The 20,646-nt window shown below is 40.9% G+C and overlaps 1 long non-coding RNA gene across 1 annotated transcript in view; it reads right to left on the bottom strand.

Annotated features, from left to right (window-relative positions):
• The window catches only part of LOC124066903, an 82,512-nt gene extending 68,815 nt beyond the window's left edge, over nucleotides 1-13,697 (bottom strand). The window contains exons 1-2 of the long non-coding RNA XR_006844661.1: nucleotides 13,433-13,697; nucleotides 11,273-11,389 (exon numbers count right to left, since the gene is read on the bottom strand). This is a non-coding gene — a long non-coding RNA (uncharacterized LOC124066903). The remainder of the gene's footprint in view (nucleotides 1-11,272; nucleotides 11,390-13,432) is intronic.
• Nucleotides 13,698-20,646: the final 6,949 nt, after the last annotated feature.

Below are 20,646 nucleotides of genomic sequence, written 5' to 3'. Positions count from 1 at the left end.
ACTAGTCTGTATTAGTAGAATAGATTAGCTTAACATATCACACCAAAGACGTTAATCAAGTACAAAGGGACTGCAGTGAAATGTCTTTCAGCTAATAATGCACGCCATGCACGCAGAAGTTGAGCAATGTAGGTATTTGTGTGAGCAAGCTTCACAGACAAAGACCTTTCATCCTCCATACTGATCATATCCGGTTTAGTTTTGATGCTTTGTGTTCTGCAACAGCTTGTTATATGTGTTAAGTAAATCCTGGCTGCTCGTAATTACCTTCTTTTCATTTCATTACATGTATTCAAACAACTCAGAGCGAAGGATGGAGTCTGGGAGGTATGGGTAGAGTGAGAAAAAGAGAAGTGAAAGGTGACACGAGTTCTTCGGGCAGCACAGGTGGTGAAAATGAAGTAGGCTGAATGAGCGGGAGCTTGTCCGAAATTGCATTGTTGTAGAGCGCCAAACAAACACACACACGCACGCACGCACACACACACACACACACCTTCGTGCATGCCGATTCAGATATAATGCACGGATGTCCTCTGCGTTTCATCATCAAAGCCTTATCAGGCTGCGCAGGGTCTGAAGGGGAGAATATGAACCGGATAAAACAAATCGTTTGATGTGTGAAAGACAGACACTCCAGCTCCAAAGTACTTAAGCTTCTCCTCCCAGTGGACTGACAAGGGATGAGGGTAGGAGCGAGGAATGAGTGCTTCTCTCTCTCTCTTATTGCCCTCCCCTTTTCCGTTCATCACGAGGAGTTTCCAAACCGTTGCGTCATTGTTTATGCAAGGTCCCAGTGTCAGCACGAGCAATGTCAATTAAATAAATAAAGTCAATATTGACAGATGTTTCAAAGGCATGGTGGAACACTAAGAGACAGTGAGAGAGAGAGAGAGAGAGAGAGAGAGAGAGAGAGACAGAGGTGGAACAAGCTATAGTGAGTCCATGAGTAATGGAGGGAACATGATGATCAAGTTAAGAATACGCTTCGTGTGTGTGCGTGTTCAACAACAAGCAATAACAGACAAGTCGTGCAATGTGTTTCATGTCTGGCATTACTTTGATATCAGTCTGATATTACAAAATATCTCCTGCTATTTTTATTTTCTGTCTTTTTAAAGTTACTTTTGTCAATCTTGATACACTCAGCCATATTATTGACTGTGAAAGTCATCTGTTGGAACCAAAATCATCCTCTTGTTGAGATATGGATTTCCACAGCCATTATTCACAGTCTAGTAAAGTGAAACAGATGGCAGATCCAGTTTCTTTGTAGTTATTAAAATATTCACCAAGCTTCCATTAATTCTTTGATTGTCTGCCTTGACAAAGGCCTTTTAACTCTGCTTAATTTCCCTTCAAAAGGAGTGGGAGAGTCTCAATGAGTTATGACCATGAATATGGCTCTTTTCCTAAGTCTTTTAAGATGAAAGGCACCCTCTGCTCCCATGTCAAATGCCCAGCACACCTGACCCTTTTAAAGTGCAGAAAGGGTTTTTAATAATAAATTGAATTGTTCTCATAGATGATAGGGTTTTTGAAGACATTAAGATGTAAAAGACATAAACATATTCATTTGATGATCGAAGAAATGTTTTGAAACCTCACTCATGAATTGTGTCGCCTCAAATAAGTCAGCCCGCATTTAGCTCACTCGCTCAGGCTTATAACCTATTTCATTCAGAGCTCCTGGTTTCCCATCTGTTGAAGTCACAAAGAAATTTCATTACGGCCCATCAATGAAATTCACAAGCAAAATTACCATATCTGCAAACACTTGCTAATGATGACCACAGGACTGGAAAGATGAAGTGGTGAGATGAGCTTTGTTGGGGGGTTATGAGCATGTTGACCAGATGCCAAGCCACCTGCTCCTAGACAGCAAGAAAACAAGACAGCAAAGACTGCAACTGCAAACAGGAGGAAAAAGATTCCCCACTCTGCTCTCCTTTAGGTAAGATCAACTAAAGGCCACAACAGATTCATCAAGAATCAGACCATTTAGGAAAATTCCCTTTTGTCTGCAACCCTGTATTTCGTTTCTAGAGCTGGAGCACTGCACCTGATAATTAACCCTTTATTGATTTCTTTTAGGGAGTAGAATTCATCAAGCAGGATTAGCAAATGACTCAGATGTCAGCCATATAAGTGATGAAGACTATGCAACCGTGTTCCCATTTACACCTGGTATGAAATTGCTGTTAGTTACCTGGGTTTAAAGACAGGTAAATAAAGTGTCTCATTATCTTGATTCTCTCTGCATATAATGAAATTAGATAGACAGAGCTAGTGGCAGACTTGTCCTAAAATATTGCGTGCCTCAGGTCCAAGGTAGTGATACAGAATATGGATTGCTATGATGTAAAAAGCTAGGCCAATGCTGCATTTTCAGCACCCTTGCCAACTAGGCAAGTCCTAATGTTTTTCCTTCACAAAGGCAATGCAGGAATGGGTGTCTGGTCAGTCAGTTTCAGCTTGTTGGATGAGAAACTGACCAGACTGTATGGACTGCATTTACACCTGGCATAGATCTGATCACAGAGTGCATCAGACCACCTCAAGATGTGGTTAATTCCAATAAATGCCAATAACTGTTCTACATTCTACACTGTCTTGCAATGTGTACATACAGACTTATCCAGAGAGGCAGGCAGTTTTTGGTTTTTCACAAGCTTGATACATGTTATTCTGAGTGTGTAGTTCATTTTTGTCACACTGCCGTGATACTGGTGCACAAAGAAGGACTTCATTTCCCAAGTTTAGGCATCCATGCATGGTTGTTGATCGTTCAGGTTGTATCACTGAGAATAGTGAAGCTGGTGGCTACAACCATTTTCACAGCTGAATGTAATAAACAGTTCTGTGCATGCCAAATCAAAAGGAGCACAACTGTCTTATCAGAGGAAAATTCCATAAAGCTAAACCTTTCTCGTCTTGCTTCTTTGAGAAACAGTGGGGAACACTAGCATGATTTCAAGGTTCAGGTGACAGTGAATGGCATGCTGTTGCATCTCAAGTATTTGAGTCATTAGAGATCATGCTCCAAATAAAGATAAGCAAAGAGTGTACATCAAACTTTTCAAGTAACAGTGTATTGAATTTATTTTTACTTCTGTCAATGGAGTCAATATTTCAGTAAATGAAATGAAGGTATGTACATTTCTTTCAGGTATTTTTTTTTATTTGAAGTGTTACCTGTACAAGTAGGTATGTATAGTCAAGAATATTTATTGAATAAAAGACCTTGTGTCTTTCTTCACCTCAGATTCCTTCATTTAGTTTCTGAGTATGCACAGGGTGAAGTTATCTCCCATATACGCTGATGACCCAGGTCAGCTCATTTATCCTATTCAGGAAGCAAGAGATTGATTGTGCCTGTGCCATCACTGTAATTATACTGTCATCACTTAATCAACCTTATTGGATTCCTCAAGCGGTCGCAGTCCCTGAGGCTAGAGCTGGGAGAAAGATTGACTTTTTGGACAGCAAGAGAATGAGAGGGAGAGTGAGAAAGAGAAGGACAGGACATGAAAGAGAGGGAGAGAGAGGCCAAATTAAGCATGGAGTCATTTGAGAAGCAAAGCAATGGGGTAATAAGGACAGAGAGACATCAAATAAGCAGACAATGGTGTTAAAGGAGTGCTACAGTTACAAGTGGATGTCAAAGATCAGTATGGGTACAAGAAAGTGGACCAGAGGGGCACACAGACATGACAGGAGATCAGGTGGGAGGGTACGGCCACAGACTCTGAGCGATTGTTTCCTGAAGTCTGCGTCTGCCTCGCTAGAGAGGAGGTAACAAATGGTTAGGGTGTCACCTGCAAAAGAAGTTAAATAATTCATTTGTCTTTGGGGCTGGGCAGAAAGGGCTGCTTTGAAGAGCAGGGCACAGATGGTCATCAGAGTGAAAGAGGTACACGCACACGTGTACACACACACACACACACACACACACACACACACACACACTTACACCCGTGTACCCTCACATATGCACAGACAAAAAAAGGCCCGTGGTGAAGACTGGCTCATCACCTGGGTGCACACCATATGCCATGGTCGCTGACAACCTGCTCTCTAGGCTCATGCTGAGAAATGCGCGCAAACACATATTCCCATGCACGTACTGAAATCTTTCCTGCTTTATAACTGTTCCACTTTCCCACTGCAAAGGTCCTTTCTTGCATACTGATGTGCAATTGTGTTTATGTTGGCTGCAAAGATAAGAATTTACTAGCTGATAGAAATGCCTGGCGGAGTGTCTTCACCTACACACTGAGCCACATCAGTGCACATATCCCCAAAGTCAAACACAGGAAACACAAACAGCCAGGTATTCACACACTGAGGAGCGCTCACGAGGATGTGATGATCAACGAACTTGGAGTGTGCGCTCTGTCAATCCATCATTGTGTGAAATTGCCCATCGTAACAACAGCATTACCTCTTTTGCCATTTCACATCTGACTAAGCCCAATCCAAATACTGAATCAGCCCTTAAAATCTAATGATGCAAAACCTACTGTAACAAACAAAAAGGCTCTGCATCCTGCTATCTTGTTAGGACACATACCTGCCCCCAGACACTAAAACAGCAGCCCACCTTTCATTCAATTACTGTACTGACTTTAATGGTTATGAGTTCTCCTTTTGTTCCTAGCATGCCTTATTCCTCTCCCTGTGTGGCTTGCAGGTGATTACTCCAAGGCAGTAAAGGCCTCATTGGGGGTTCTGCAGTTTACAGAAATACTGCAGGATTCTTTGTTTGATGTGATATCTAAGGGGATTCTGATATTTCCATTATAAAGAAAAAGGTCATAAGGAATGTCCCTGCAAAAGTTGATCCAGGTTGTTGTGCTACAACCAGTTTTTGCTGTGGTACAGTGTTTGTTTGTGCAACATGTACAGTATTAACTTCATAGGCTTGGAGAAAGAAGAGATGATGATTAAAAATGGTCAGAAGTTACAAAAATGTCATGAAAATTACAACAAAGGTGACAAAACAATGAGTTAACAGAGATGAGCGAGGAGGAGGCTGAGTGGATGGGCGAGGAGTGGATGGGAGTGTAAACCCAGGCTGACCCATCCAGTCCAGACAGAGGGGCAACATATTGATGGAACAGACTCCAGACGACAAGCACCATTACCCTGTGGATCGCAGCAGCTAAAGAGAGGGCATGAAGGAGCGGGGGGGGGGGGGGGGGGGGGGGGGGGGGTGGAGAGGGCAGAGGAGTGAGGCTGGGGGAGAAGATTGTGAAGAGAAGGAAAAACATGGTGGACTTAAACACAACAGAGTGAAGAGCCATAAAGATGAAATGTCATAATCTCTGTTGTGTCAAAGCTAATTTGCAACTAATTATCGCTGAAACAATTAGTTCGTGACAGAAAATTAGCAAACGTGAGGAATTCATCATTTACTAAGCGCAATTCCAAATATGTTCTCATTCTAACATCAAATTTTAGAATTTGCTCATAAGTCATTCGAAATGTAATGTCTTTGGACTCTGGGCTGTTGGTCAGCCAAAACAAGGATATTTATTAATATGTTTATGTATTCATTGATTTTTTTTTTTTTACATTGAACTAAAGCACAAATAAGACTGCAACTAATAGTTCCAATATTTCAGTATCATTTAATCTGTATTTCATCCATGTTTTTCTTCTGTAAACCAGTTAATCGGTTATTCACCATCACACTTGCTCCAAGAACCCGAGCTCCTTTAAATTAATTGTTTTGTGCAAACAACAGTCAAAAAAAAAAAAAAAAAAGATTCATAAGAAACATAAAGAAAAAGCAACAAACATTCACATTTGAGAAGCCGTTGCTTGTCAGTATAAGACATTTTTGTCTAATGAATAACTTAAACAATCTATAATTTATTTTTAAAAATTGCAGTGAGGCAATGAATTGACTGATCAGCTAATATATTAAGAACTTCAGCACTAGATTTGATCATAGAAATAATTCATAGTTCATGTAAATAACTGTTGTTGCCATATACTAAATCTGTCTGAATAAGTGATGAAATGATGTTTCATTTACGGTTGCAAAAATAACACTTGTTTGTTGAACGTCCAGCTGAAGTTCATCTTGCTTTGTGCAACAATGTCACATTACTAAGGACAAGAGGCCTATTTCCTGTGGCCTGGGCCTTTTCCACACTAACTTATGTCATCATCAGGAATTTTCTGAAATGACTGATGTTATTTTTCTTGGAAGGAATCTGAAATGAGATCATTGATCTGTATTCTTCACTGAATAAGAAATGTTTTACGGTGGTTCTGAATTGCCAAAAGTATAGAACTTATGTCCTACATTCAACTTTTTTTTGTAAGATTCTTCAAACAGCTAAACATAGAGCTACATATTTCTAAAATAAGTCCTCTCTGGAGGAGGACTTGTAGCTGTATTCCACAGGTGCATTTTGTAAAGTCTGAAAAGTGTTTCCGATGCCTTCCTGGTTGTCCTTGATTGCTCTTTTCTTTTGCTCACTTTCTTGTGCGATGTGAATTGTCATGAAAATGCACTCAGTTGCATATCTTTTTCACCTGCACTAAACCTGTGACATGATTTGCACAAGTAGACAGGATCTCTATGGTGACAAACTGAAAGTATAGGTGTGGGTTAGGTGAGAGGAGAACAGAGGAGAAAGAGGTGTCAGAGTCATACAATCAGCGGTGACAAGCAATCACTTGGGAGCTTTATAAAAGTAGACAATAAGTGTGGAGGAGACAAGGCAAGAGAGTGACAGATGACTGGGCTGAAGAACAGAGAATGGGAAGAATGCATGGATGACATGATTACAGAAGGATCAGGCGATGAGCCTGATGAGCCTTAATAGGATATAATACAAAAGCAGGAGAAGAGGATGTGTTTGAATGTGACTGAAGAGGAGGCTGAGGGTGCGGCGAAGGAAAACAGGCATTCGGTGGTAAGCAGCAGACAGAGGGCTTGGTGAGTGTACAAGATTGATTGGTGATTGCTCTTGAATTTTGTGGCACCGGGTGTGGAAGCAATAAAGAGCGAAAGGGAGAGAGAGAGCGAGTTGTAAAGAAGAGGTAATATAACTCCCAGATGCCAGGTATTTTTCCTAACGGGAGGCAAGACGACAGGAGTCTAATGAGTTCCCTCATAGCTGGGTGGGTTCCATCACAACCAGTCTACCCACACACACGCATGCACTCACGTGAACGCTCACAAAGCCGAAATGAATTACAGAGCTCTCAGCCTAAAACCTTGGCCCCATACCTCATCACACGATACATCATTTTGCACAGTGGATCGATGCCTCCACAGCCATTTGGCACAAACACACATGAAATCGAATGCAACATGACATATTCCATCACTTGCTGTACCCTTGAATCCCTACCGACATCCTACAGAGTATCGTTCACATGATGGACATCAATATATTGATGCAGTCTAAGCAAAACCATGAAGTCGCCCGTTGTCTTCTGAAGGCTTTTTTGGGCATTCTGTTTTGTTGTAATTAGATTGAACGCAAAATGAATTGGAGCTTTTGACCACAAAGAGAGATGGATATTTACTTAGAATGTCCCTCACCATGCTTAGTTCACTTACTGCCTAAAACTACGAAACTGTCTAATACCACAAAAAAGTTCACACTAACTCATGTCAGTTTGTATCAAAATGAATCTTTCTTTTTCATATACTTGCACCTGCAGCACACACTGTAAATGCCATCTATGACAAGCTTTACCATAAAGACCTGATGGTAGTGACAAGGCAGCATTTTTGCTGCCCTTAATTAAACGTGGAGATGCTAAAATTATTTGAGAACTGAATGTATAGAAAAAAATGTCCGAACCCTATGAAACTGATCTGTGAGAACTGACTTCATATTCAATCTACTTGTGACTTTTCTGTTCAATAATACAATTTTGATTTTGATTAATCTCCAGCACTACAATGGTTGTGCTCATGGTATTAAAGGAGTCAAGATTTTACTAGTGCATATTAAACATATTTTGCCTCTACAGGAAAATAATTACATGACGTCATGCGTTTGTCTATCACAAACTGGCTTGGGAACTGTGAAAAGTAGGAAGTCCATGCAAGAAATTTTACATAAAACAGGAGAGACTTATTAAAACCATAGACAAAACCAACCAAACAATGAAAATATATGGTCAGTCTAAGTCTAAATAGAAGCCACTGCAGCACAGGCCATGCTATATACAGGCTAGTAACAGTTGTACTCAATACCAAATCAAGGGAACAGAGCCAGTCACTTCTCATTGGCTGAAGCAATCAGCACACAAAGGGAGGTCAGTATGTCATGTCTAGTTGCACATTTAGACCACTAGGATTGAGTGCTTTGTGGTAAAAAAAATGGTTCCCACTGAGGTCACTGAAACAAGAAATTGTAGCAAATTGACAGGACAACAGTCATACAGAGAGAAATGGAAAAGCAGTTGAAAAGAATCCAAAAACATGATTTTTCCTGAAAATGCCTCAGAATGGTAACATGTTACATATCCAAGGCTTGACACCAGGATTCCATTGTCCTGACAAATTGTAGCGCACCATTTGCCTCTGTTCACCCCTCAGCACTTTGAGAAAAGACTGTGTGTTTGAAGTCTTTCTGAATCTATGTATGCACTCAACTGCATAATAGATTTAAACATTTTATCTGTTTTTGTCATTTTATTTATCCATTTTTCTGTGTGAATTCACTTATGGCACATGCTCAATATTTAGCTAATGTGTGTGTGTTTTTGGGGGTGACTGTGGGGACAATGATATTTCACCAGCAAACTTACTGTAACTCCCAGCTCGACACCTGCAATGTCATGTCTTTACAGTCACACTCACACACATACACACACGTAATACATTTACATGCAAACATGTCTGCCACATGCTTGAACAGCAACACCTAGCTGAACAAAGCCACTCCAACCTAACCACAAATGCTAATTATCATTAAGGCCCTGACTGCAGCACTTAACTGTTGTCAAACACATGCATTACACATTGCTTAGGAGACATTAAGCGTACCTCTGTTAATTACCGCATCGACAGCAGACACTGAGTAATTACAGATGAGAAAAACTGCTAGTATGGAGACAGCAGACGCAACAGATTTCTTAATTCATTAAGTGCTTCAATATAAATGGTGCCTGCATGGTTATCCTGTGAAAATACAGTAAATACTGTACATGCTGCTACTTTTACTTCTGCCCTCCAGCTGTTTATTTGAGCCATACTGCCCCACCTCCCTGTCACTGCATCAGATTGACCGTAGCCTACTAATAAAATAAAGAGAGATGCTCCCTCTGTGATGCTAGTACTAAATCAATGTGGGCCCTTGCGCCACACTGACAACCACAGCCTCCTCTCTCTTTACTATGACACCAGGAATATTAAATTATGTCACCGCAGGGGCCGCAAGCACAGAGACAGAGAGAGAGAGAGGGAGAGAGAGAGAGAAAGAGGCGGAAAAGAGCAGAGAAGTGGAGACTGTAGCCCAAAAGGATTTGTATTAAAATGAAACTTTTTTTGACCAGTTAAAAAAATATATAATAATAAAATAGGTGATTGGTTGAAGGGAGCATGAGAAAGAAAAGAAGGACTGAGAGAGGAAGGTGCAAAGGGGATGATCAGTAATGTGTAGCCGGAGGGGAAAGATCAAGTGAAAATGGTGCTTATGGGATCAGGTGAAATGGTCAGGGTGTGTGTGTGTGAGAGAGAGGGAGAGATTAACAGCTGCGCAGAGCACAGTGAGGCTTTATTACCATAAAGGAGAAAAAAAAAAGGACAGGAAGAAGAGGAAGAAAGAGAAGGGAAGAAATCTTCAGTTGTCGAGAGGGAACAGACCAGAAGTAAATGGCCAGCAGAAAAGGTATGGCAGCTGTGAGATAGAAATCAGGGACCCATGGGTGCTCACAGAGATGACAGACAGACGGCCTTCAGCCAGAGATCACACACTCGCTCTTAAACTTGAATTACTGATATCTGTCTCTTTTGGTGAACATCTATCACAGTGTCTTGAGTTATCTTTATTCACAAAGGGATACACTGACTGTGTGGTGGCCTCGTTATCTGGAGGGATGGAGCTCATATATTAAGAGAAAAACTCAAGTGGTATAACACCTATACATGCAGTCATTTAGAAATAAACACGTATGAATAAACACAGTAAAAAGAATTTAACACTTGTACTCAAAGGCTGATATTTCAAATTAAGTGTTAAAAAAAGCTAAACTAATCTACAGTTTTTCAGGTAACACACTGATGCTCACACAGCTCCTATATTTAATTATCAGACTCATTCAAATTAACACTTTTGATCTAAAGCTCTAACACCAAATAATTTGTTACTAAGAAGAATCCTAATCTTATAAAGATTTGAAAAGAAATCCAAGAGTGCTGACAGAATTATAATACCCATACCATGAAAAAACATGGGAAATCCATTGTGATAACTAAATATTTAACCAGAAAAAATACTCACAGCAGTCCTACACCAAGGAGGAAGTACAAAGCTGACAGTTCAACTCATGAATGATTTTTTTATGTCAACAAAAATATCCAGAATCTTTTTGTTTTGTTTGTTTTGTCAAGATAATAAATAGGCAAACTTTATGATTCTCCAACAACTTCAGAGTTACCTCCTGTAGTCTGTCCAATATGCTCCTCTCAGCTCCAGGAAATGACCAGACTGAGAGCCGGGTGGTTTGATGACTGAATAATCTGATTCAGTAAAGTGGAAGTCCTATGAATTATAGACTTTTTGGAACATTTTTGGAAATTGACAGACTGGGTGTCTTCCACACTAGATATGCACATTTTCTTAATTAATTTTCTGTGGATGGGATGCCTGCATGTCACCAGTTGATGTCACAGATTTAGCTGCAGCCATATAACAGCAACAAATACGGTTAGAACTGTTCAATTTAGCAGCAGCGTCTCTTCACACGTGTCAACAGACAAACCAAAGGCTCACACTGACTAAAATGCATGCAAGGACACAGCAACTTGTTTAATTAACACCTGTGAATCCAACCAAACATCTGCAGGTGGCCTTCTCTAGTATTTTTGAATAATTTTCCATCTAAATCAATTATGTGCACCCTGCCATCTTTGAGGCACTCTTAACAGGCATGTTCCACTGACGCATTTAAACTTTATACAAAGCATTTCCTTGCTAATTAGCAAAGACAAGGATGACCCGACTAACTGGTTTACTGCTCATTATACCAGCGATAAACTTTAACACACAGTAACCAGGGTGAGCTGTCTTACCTTGAACCAGTGTTGTTTTTTTTGCTTTTCTCAGTGCAAGAGTGTCCACAGCAATACTGAAGAACCAGTGAGCGAGATCGGGTAACACTCCTCCACTCCACCCGTTAACCTATGGTGCTGTGAAATATGTGAAAGTTTGCATGTCATTTGTTTCTTCTTCACATTTGACCCCATTCACACCTGGTATTAAATTTGATCTGATGCAGATCACAGTTTGATCGTGTCTGCCTGACCACATCTGGGTTTATTTTGGCTCGTATTGTTTTCAGATCCCAGTTCGGTGTAAACCCAGTCCGTAGGCCTACAGTCTGTTGGTATCTGTATACAGCGTAATACTAACATAGATACTGGTAGCTGACATGAAATATACATTGTTAACATTGAAAGAGGCATCTTTAATTATCAATTACATGTATTCAGTACCACGAAAGCACCATATTATTCGATGAAAAATTAATACAAACTTTCTATTTTTGCACTGCACATTTGTTTATAATGACTGTGGTTGATTTAGGACTCATTTTCAGTTCATTTCAGTTCAGTTTTTTTTTCTCTTTAAACAACAGCTGAAACAGAGGAAGGCAAGTGCCTCTCACTTTCTCTCTTCTTGATGGCAACAATCCATTTAGCCAGATAAAATAACAACGGCACCTGGCAGATTTTATCAGCTGTCTGGCTAATTAAACTAGCATTAATGTTAGCTCCATGATTTAGTTGAAAACTTTCTGGATGACTTTTCAAAGGTTCCACCTGACTCATTTTCAAACAAGAACCCTGTAAAAATGATCTTAAGTATGCACTTGGTGGATCAAAAAAAAAAGGAACAAAGCCTCATGTTCCTCACAGTGATACATCTTATATGTATAGAATTAGTTATTCCTAACATAATTGATGTTAGGTAAAAAAAAGTAAGATCCTATTGTTATGCATGCTCACCACCGCCACCTAGTGATCACAAGATTGAAAACAAGCTAATGCATAGTTCTTAATTACACTCAGTAGTTTACTGTTTATACTCCCCAACAGAAAATAACATCATGCACTGTGTTTTTTGTTATCCCTCATATCTGCTTTACATTAATCTTGCATTCAAAGTCTACTGAGTACCATAGTGAGAATGAATTTCCTATTGGCTCGGGGGTGTAACTGCATTTGTATAGTTGTGTTTAAGAATTATTTCAAATGCTTGTGTGGGAGGAAAATAGCAAGAATTTAAAAAATAAAAAAAATCCTCTTTGGTAACAGAAATATCAATTGGCAAGAGATACTGAAATCTTTCTTTTTTCTTTTTTTATCGCACAGCAGGTTTGGAAAGGGAAACCTACTCTAGTGGCTTATCCTGCTTGCATGGATGTCTTTAATTTCAACCTGTGAAGCACTAAACTAATTACAAAAATTATTTTCACCATTTGAACCTTTATCTACAACAGTGTGTCTTGGCACGGAGCACAGGTTTATAAGGCCAACACATTAATTTGATCTATTTTAAGACAAATCAAATAACAGCTTAACACAAGGACGAACAGTGTCAGCTTGGCAGTTTGCAGAGAGGAGGCAGCAAGAGAACCTGGCATGTCTTTTAATGAGGGGGCTTAGAGTCCAACTAAATGAATGAATGAATGACTTTATGAATCTAACATGTGGTTTACATCACATCGCTTCCAGTTTCCCATATCATCTTTAAACAACCACATTTTTTCCCCTTTCTTTTATCTGTAGAACTTCTAGATTACCAGTAGAAACCAAGCAAAAACTTCACTGTTAAAGTCAAAGTGAGGTGCATTATAGTCAAACATCTCTGGCTTCAATGCAGTGATTAACTCTGCTTCTCTTAGATTTAAATACTGCACAGTATACTTGACCTACTGCAACCATTAACATTTCCCAAGAAAAAGGCCAGTTCACAATGTACCAATGGATTTACATTGACACAGGATACAACAAAACATGAGTACATGAGCTCCAGATGTAGCTGCTGTCCAGTGACTTCATCACAAACAGATTTACAAACATGTAAACCCTACAGAGTAGCTTATTCACCATTAGATTGGCAGCATTTACCGGGTTATGTTTAAGATCTCATATCACCATACTTTACACATACAAACTGTAGCACACAAAAAAGCACATTTAATTAAAAAATCGTTATTATTGTCTTACCTTTTCCATGTCCAAGTCCATGCACCGCTCCTTCTGTACATGTAATCCTCTATTTTGAAAGTAAGGCCAGGCGAGAAGAAAAAATAAACGGATGGCTGCACTTGACTTGCTAACTCCAGATTGTAGCTTGCTGTCACTTATTCTGCAGTCGAGGAGTCGCAAGAAGAATCCCTGGGCTCACGAGTGCCCCCTACCATGAGGCAGGAGAACTGCGTGCCTCACCTCGTGCCTTTTCACGGCCGTTTTATGATTGCTCAGGAAAAGAAACACGCTACACACATACAGTTGTTGACAAAAAACACGATACATTATATACATCAGCTAAACTATGGAAATTTAGTTCATATGGCAAAAGTGTTAGCGACATGCCTAGCATGCCAACACAGTTAGCCGAGTCATTGCGCAATCCATGGTGAGGCTCCACACAGGCAGCAGCCTGTAAATGTGAATGTAAAAAAAGAAGTAAAACCGGTATACACCGCTATATACTTTATAGTACAAATCACTGGATAAATATAACCATTTAATTTATTTTTTCATTTTACATTTTTTTCTTTCCATGATGACAGGTGAGGCAAGGCCTCTCCTGCCTCCCCTGACTGCACGTCACTGCTGCTGTCAGTGCCCTACACCATGTGCTGTAATCTTTCATTTTATTTCAAAATGGATATACTGTGCTTTTAAACACAAAAGTCCTTCAGATTTTGTGCAGTTTAATGCAGTGTTACAGACTGGTTTCTGAATAAACATGTTTCTCGCAGGTGCTGCAGGGTGCTGATTGGTGTTAAAGAGGATTAGATTGGTAAGAATTAGTTTCCAGTGGCCTGTTTGGTTAATTATGTTTAAAGGTCAGTTTAAGAAAGGATTAGAAAGGTTTAAAAAATTGCCTTACAACTGATTTTCTTCACGGCATTATTGCTTTGAATGTGAACTGATATAACTGAATATGAAATGTGATGTGCATCGTTAAGATGCACATCACATTCATTAAGAAAAAGATGTAAACTCTACAGCTGTTTCTTTGAATTATTTTTGAAATTATTCTTATTTTATTTTATTATTCTATTATTTTTTTCACTGATCGTATTATTAGTGTCTTCCAAATTCATGGCAGACATTTTGGAAAACAGTTATTTACATATTGAGAAGACAGTTAGCATTCATTTGAAGCAGAGTTTGACTTTACTTGACAGATGTTAGTCTAATATTCACTGGCTTCCATCAACTTTTTACTGCTAAATGCTTCATTATGTTGGTTTTGGTGCTGGGCAGGTCATGAACGGTTAGTTCATCGGGATATTTTTTGTTTTGTTTTGCTTTGTTTTGTTTTGTTTTTACTAAAAACAGCTGCCAGCTGCTGCTAGAAGCGGTGAGAATCAGTCAAAACAGTGAAGTTGTAGGCTGTGAAACCAAAGCAATAAGCTGAGAGACACTAAAACTCACACAAAATTTCCGGGGGAACTGCAAAACTGGATTATATTTCTCTTCTGGGTCATCACCATGAGCAACTCCTTTTTGTAACCCATGGTTATTTGATTCATTGTTAAGATAGAAAAATGAAAAATGATAGAAAAAAAATGAAAAATATTAATTATATTTAAGAAACTGAACTAGTTCTATATTACACTTGTGTCCTTGTGAGTAGTTCAACAAAATATTCAGTTCAACAAATTCCAATAAATTGAGAGCCTTCCACTTCATCGTTCTGCAATTATGTAGAATTTTCTGCAGTTTTACCTTCCAAAATACAGCAATGAAATGGGCAGGATTCACACCTGTTGACCTTGTCTTGTTCAATTCTATTCCATTTGTGATCACTCATCTGCAGCCTGAAGCAGCCTCTAATGTAAGGAGGCCACTGAGTTGTTCAGAAATATGATGCACTGTAAAATCCTTTCTAACAGAACATAAACATTGATGCTGCCAGGATGGCTTTCTGGGATGAGCAGCTCCGAAACAATAGCCTCATAAGAAAGTTGATGTTCTGTATATCTGCCATGTGTGTGTGTTTACGTGAGTGTGCCTGCGTCATTGTGGATGTGTGTAGAAGTGTGCCTTAGTGTCAAATCAAGTATTGTCAAGGACTGTGCAGACATTAGGGTAAAGACAAATATACAAAGGTGGAAAGATATGTGTGTGTGTGTGTGTGTGTGTGACAGAGAGAGAGAGAGAGAGAGAGAGAGAGAGAGAGAGAGAGAGAGAGAGAGAGAGAGAGAGAGATGGGGAAGGAAGGATTGCATTTGTTGTGCCAAAAGTAGCCAAAAGCTTTCTGTGTCTATATTCTAGGCCCCATTGTTTACACACAGTTATCTTTTGCTTGTATACAAGCCCCATGTTTCATGTCATAAGTTTTCATAATATGTCGCTAATTAGTCATCTTTCCTTGCTGCTAATGTGACTGTGAATGGTAAGAAGCCATAAATCTTGAAGTGACTCACAAATATTTTTAAACACCAACGGCGGGCCTGCCAATATGTCAGCCAGGATGGCCCTCCTGATGGGCACAGATCATTGATATGGACATTGTCTTACTGGTTTGCCACAGAGATTGTACCAGCTACGCTGTGTGCATCTGTGAGTATATGTGCGTGCGCGTGTGCGTACGTGAGTGTGTGTGTTTGTGTGTTCTGTCCATTTGCTACTGAAGGGGGGTCCCAAGGGTCTGCCTCTCCAAGTAAGAAATGACAGAGACGACAGCCAAATCTCTGCTCTGTCCCTCCTTCTCTCCATCCCACGTCCCTCACTCCCTCCCCCGTTTGTCTGTTGACAGGTCTGTGGCTACAGCACCATGAATCTCAATGATCCAGCATGTATCAGAAACCATTACCTGCGTGGCACAAATATACCCTGTGAATGTGAATCATCTGCAGTTGGTGTCACTGACCATTTGAAACACACACACACACTTTAAAACGTGAATACTAAATATCTCCTCAGTGCACCCCGCTGCTCCACTTCCTCTGTCAGTCTCAGGGAAAACAGGAGGATCCATGCACAATGAAGCTCATGAATTATCAGCTGACCATGAATGTCAACTATCGGGCCCACATGTGCATCCATCATTCTCATATGCTGATATGTCAAAAGATCAGGCCTCGCTCAGCAGGCCGTGCGTATGTGAGTGATGTGCGTGCAAAGCTTTTGTCATTTACACATGCAATCAATTATCCAAATAATGATAAAAATCACACAGCAAACTCCCAGAGGTGGCTGGCATGTCTCTCTGGACAGGATGCAGTATAGTATATCTGTCTGTCATGCTGAGAGTAAGCACATAAATTCATCACCTTTTCTGTATAGTCACATTTGATTGGATACATTCAGATTAGTAAATCTCGTTTAAATGGCAGGGTGATATGAAAAACAAACACGTCTGCCATCATTCATAATTCTGCGGGCATGTACTCATAAGGGTGGATGTCTCAACGTTCCAGTGGGCTTATGTTTTAGATGCTACACTATTTGTTTACTACCTCCCACCTTGCACATCACTGTAATGCCCATAGGCAGGGGAGCAATATTATAATACACGTCTAGAGACTGTGCTGGAGCTCAGTCTACCACACTAAGAAGGCTGCATTATGTTACTCCTACCTGTAACACTTTGCCTGCATGCAAATACTCAATAGTATAACCGTAACGGTGATGAATGAATACATTAATACAGAGGATTAACAAATTCTTGTTATTCTTCTTTTGTGTACCAGCTGGATACATTTGACCTTGGATTCTATGAAAAATACACACCACAACATGTTTATTCAGAATTTCAAGAGGCTGTAAAACAGTTTTTTTTCTTTATTATTTTCTTCCAAGAGCCATTAGTGAATAGTTCTCTCTCAAGCAAGGAAAAAAAAATCATATCTGAAAAGGCTTTTCAGCAGAAGCAAGTATAAAACTATGTTCAGAAATAAATTCTCAGATGTAGATGCGCAGTTGAAGCGAAACAGCTTTATAAGTTTATATAGGCATAGCATGGTGCATGGAGTTGGGGGGTGGGGAGTTGGAAGGTGGAGGGGATTGGGACTGCAGTGTTTAGAATTACAGCAAACAGATATGGATCAGGGTTTTTGGAATGATACATATTCATACGGGGGATAGGATTGGGGTCGGCCTGTTCTTTGGATTGTTTTCCGCGCCCGTGTGCATACACACACATATATACACACACACACACACAAGACACAAAAGGGGCAGAACATATACACACACACACACACACTTTGAAGCTTGTGGAATGGGAGAGAGAGGACACTGAGGTTGCTTTTTGGCATCAACAGAGTTACATAATTGTCTATTTAGACTTTAATCTAAATGCAACACGTCCCAATCTGTAATGGCATCACCCTTTGTAATCACAGTGGTGTTAGTCTGCAGTGTCTGGCTTATTGTTAGTCCTTTCTCACGTGAAACCTCACTGTTATTCCTCTCCCCCACATGTTTTCTGTTTTTGCCCCTTTCCCCTCTAAATGCCCGAACTCTACCTACCGTTAGCCCCCCTCCAACCCCTGAGAGCCCATCACCTCCTGTTACGAGCCAGTGTAAATTGAATGCTGTGAATCAGCCAGTTGGCTGTTACTGCGTGTGACTGGAGGGAAGCAGGGAGGAGAAAGGAGAGAAGGGGACCACATGTCCCTGCAGCTTTATGGGCTGGTGTCTCACCAAGATATATCACCACCTGGCCAGATAATACCATCATGTACATAACTGCCCAGTGCGTGTGTGTGCGTGTGCTTGCTTCGATGTGTGTTATGTACTTAACTACCGGGTGACCTGCCGCTCAGCTCCTAATAAGGGGCATCTGGTACTGTTTTACAGGATGGAGGAGAGGAGGAGAAACGGAATAGGGAAAAGGCTGTGAAAAACAAGTAAACCACTCTACGACAGGGGCTTTTTGTGGAGGGGAGGGGGCGATGTAATTCTGGGGATGTGTCCGAGGAGAGGGAATGGGTAACATGAAACTATAGAGGAGAAGGATTTGAGATAGAGTGTGTGTGACAGAAAATGAGAGCTTGGAGGGTGAATTAGGAGAGAAAATGAGATATAGAGAGAGATGCCGAGAGATGAGCACACAAACAGAGAGAGGGAGGGAGAGAGAGAGAAAGAGAGCGAGAGAGAGCCCAGATGAGGGAGTTGAGATGATGGGCTGGCAGTTTCCAAGCACCAGGCTGTTTTTCAGGGCTGTCAAGCACATTGTGAGGCATTGTTTGAAATGCCCAGGCTGATGGCTGACATATTTCCCATGAATCTAGCATGCCAGGCCGCTGTCCACCACACTACACTCAGACACACACAAGCTGATGTGCCACGCACTTCTGTTTGTTTGTGTGTGTGTGTGAGTGTGTGTGTGTGTATGCTTGTCAGTGAAGGGTAATTGGCCGACCTTGGCCCATCAGGGTGGCTGGAATGAGAGGGGGCGGTGAGGGAATCTGGGAGGTGGAGGAGGCCGGTTGTAAATTTTGTCCCACATCAATGTATTTCTGTCAGTGGCACTCCACTCTGACAGTTAACTATTACCTCTGGAAAATGTGGGTGCACACACGCACACACGCACACACACACGCACATGGTAAGCGCGCTGCCTTCACACATATAATGTTTAATCTCCTCACCAGCACTGCTCAGAAGCATCTCACATGAAGTCACATGATCCAGTTCATGAATGTGGATAGTATTGGTGGTTTCTTTCCCTCCGTTTGCTGTCCTGCCACCCCCCTCCCCTTTAATTCATCCTGCACGGTCTCCCACAGTATAGCCCTCTGTCTTGCGCCTCCATTCCACTTTATTTCCCTTTGCTGGCTCATGTTTTTTCTTTCGTCTGCCCCTTGCACTCTCTCACCTCAGGTTTTCTTCATTCCTCCTCTCCCATCTCTCGTGTTTCCTGCACTTTCTTTACTGTACCTTGACACATCCCTCCTGTTTGCCTCCATCATTGATTTCTCCTTACAATTATCCTCTTCCTCTCAGTCTTCCATCTCATTCCTTTCATATTTTTTCTTTCCCTGGCTTCCATCAGTATGTTTATACCCAACATTCCTTTCCCTCCGGTATCCCATTCATTCCCCTGGAATGTCCCTCTGTTGCGATTTTGTTTTGTTTTTTTATCTTTGTCTCCTATCTTCTACCTTCACCCCCCACCCCCCACCCCCCACCCTTATTTCACTTGCGGCCATAAGGGGACAGCTGTTGGAGACAGACCTGCAGAAATAACTGTGTTACTCCTTGAATCGATACAGCTAGGCACCATACCGCCTAGTCCTGTCCTGTGTGCGTGTGTGTAGGTGTGTCTGTCTGTTGTTGTGAATGTGTGTACTTCAGCCCTATGCCAGAGGCAGAAACAGCAGATAACCAAAGACATATCTGCCTGTGCCATCACTGGAGAAGGACAGGATTTAATACAGGTATATCCCTTCCTCACACCATCCATCCACCCATCTTTTCTCCCTCTCTGTTTGCCATTCCCTAATTCTCTCTGTAATCAGAGTTAAAGGGTAAATTAAAGTGACAGCAGAGTTCATAAAGTGTGATTTTAGCATAAACATGAGCAGGCCGAGAATAGACAGCTGATAATTACATACTCCCTCCTCTGTTTATCTTGGAGTGCCACATAGCTGCATAAAAACAACAACAAAAAAATAACAACAACAACGGTAAAACAAGTACATGGGCAGGCAGACAAGCCAGCAAACTCATGAATGCTAACACACACACTCATATGGGCAGCTGATGACAATATGTCCGTACTGACACCAGCAGAGCTGTCAGCGTGTGTGATGATCTGGTTTCAAGAGGCAAAGCTGATCACCAGAAATCCCGACCTGACAAAGACACAAAGAGTGTGTCTTTGCAATTACTAACACGGCATCATTTGTGTGTGCTACTTGAACCACGTCATTACAGTCTCATTTGGTAGAAAATGGGTGTCTTTGCGAGAACAGTAGGTCCCTAATGTGAATGTGCTCGCACACAGCATACTCAACATACAGCTTTCTGAAACACTATGGGCACTCCAAGAGGCTTAAAATGGCAAATACTCATTTTCTCTGCTTTCTATGACCCATTTAGCTCAATGGCAAAGAGTTGGTCCATCTGTCTATAACTCCTCTTAAGATGTTTCTCCATTTTCCCTCCCCAGCTCTCTCCCTTAGTCCATATCTCTTCTCTGGCTAATGAGGATGTTGTCTACCGGGAGCCCTGTTTCTCATCTCAGTTTC

The sequence above is a fragment of the Scatophagus argus genome, chromosome 2 (genome assembly GCF_020382885.2).
Source record: "Scatophagus argus isolate fScaArg1 chromosome 2, fScaArg1.pri, whole genome shotgun sequence".
Lineage (NCBI taxonomy): Eukaryota > Metazoa > Chordata > Actinopteri > Scatophagidae > Scatophagus > Scatophagus argus.
This window is presented reverse-complemented; position numbering and strand designations above follow the sequence as displayed.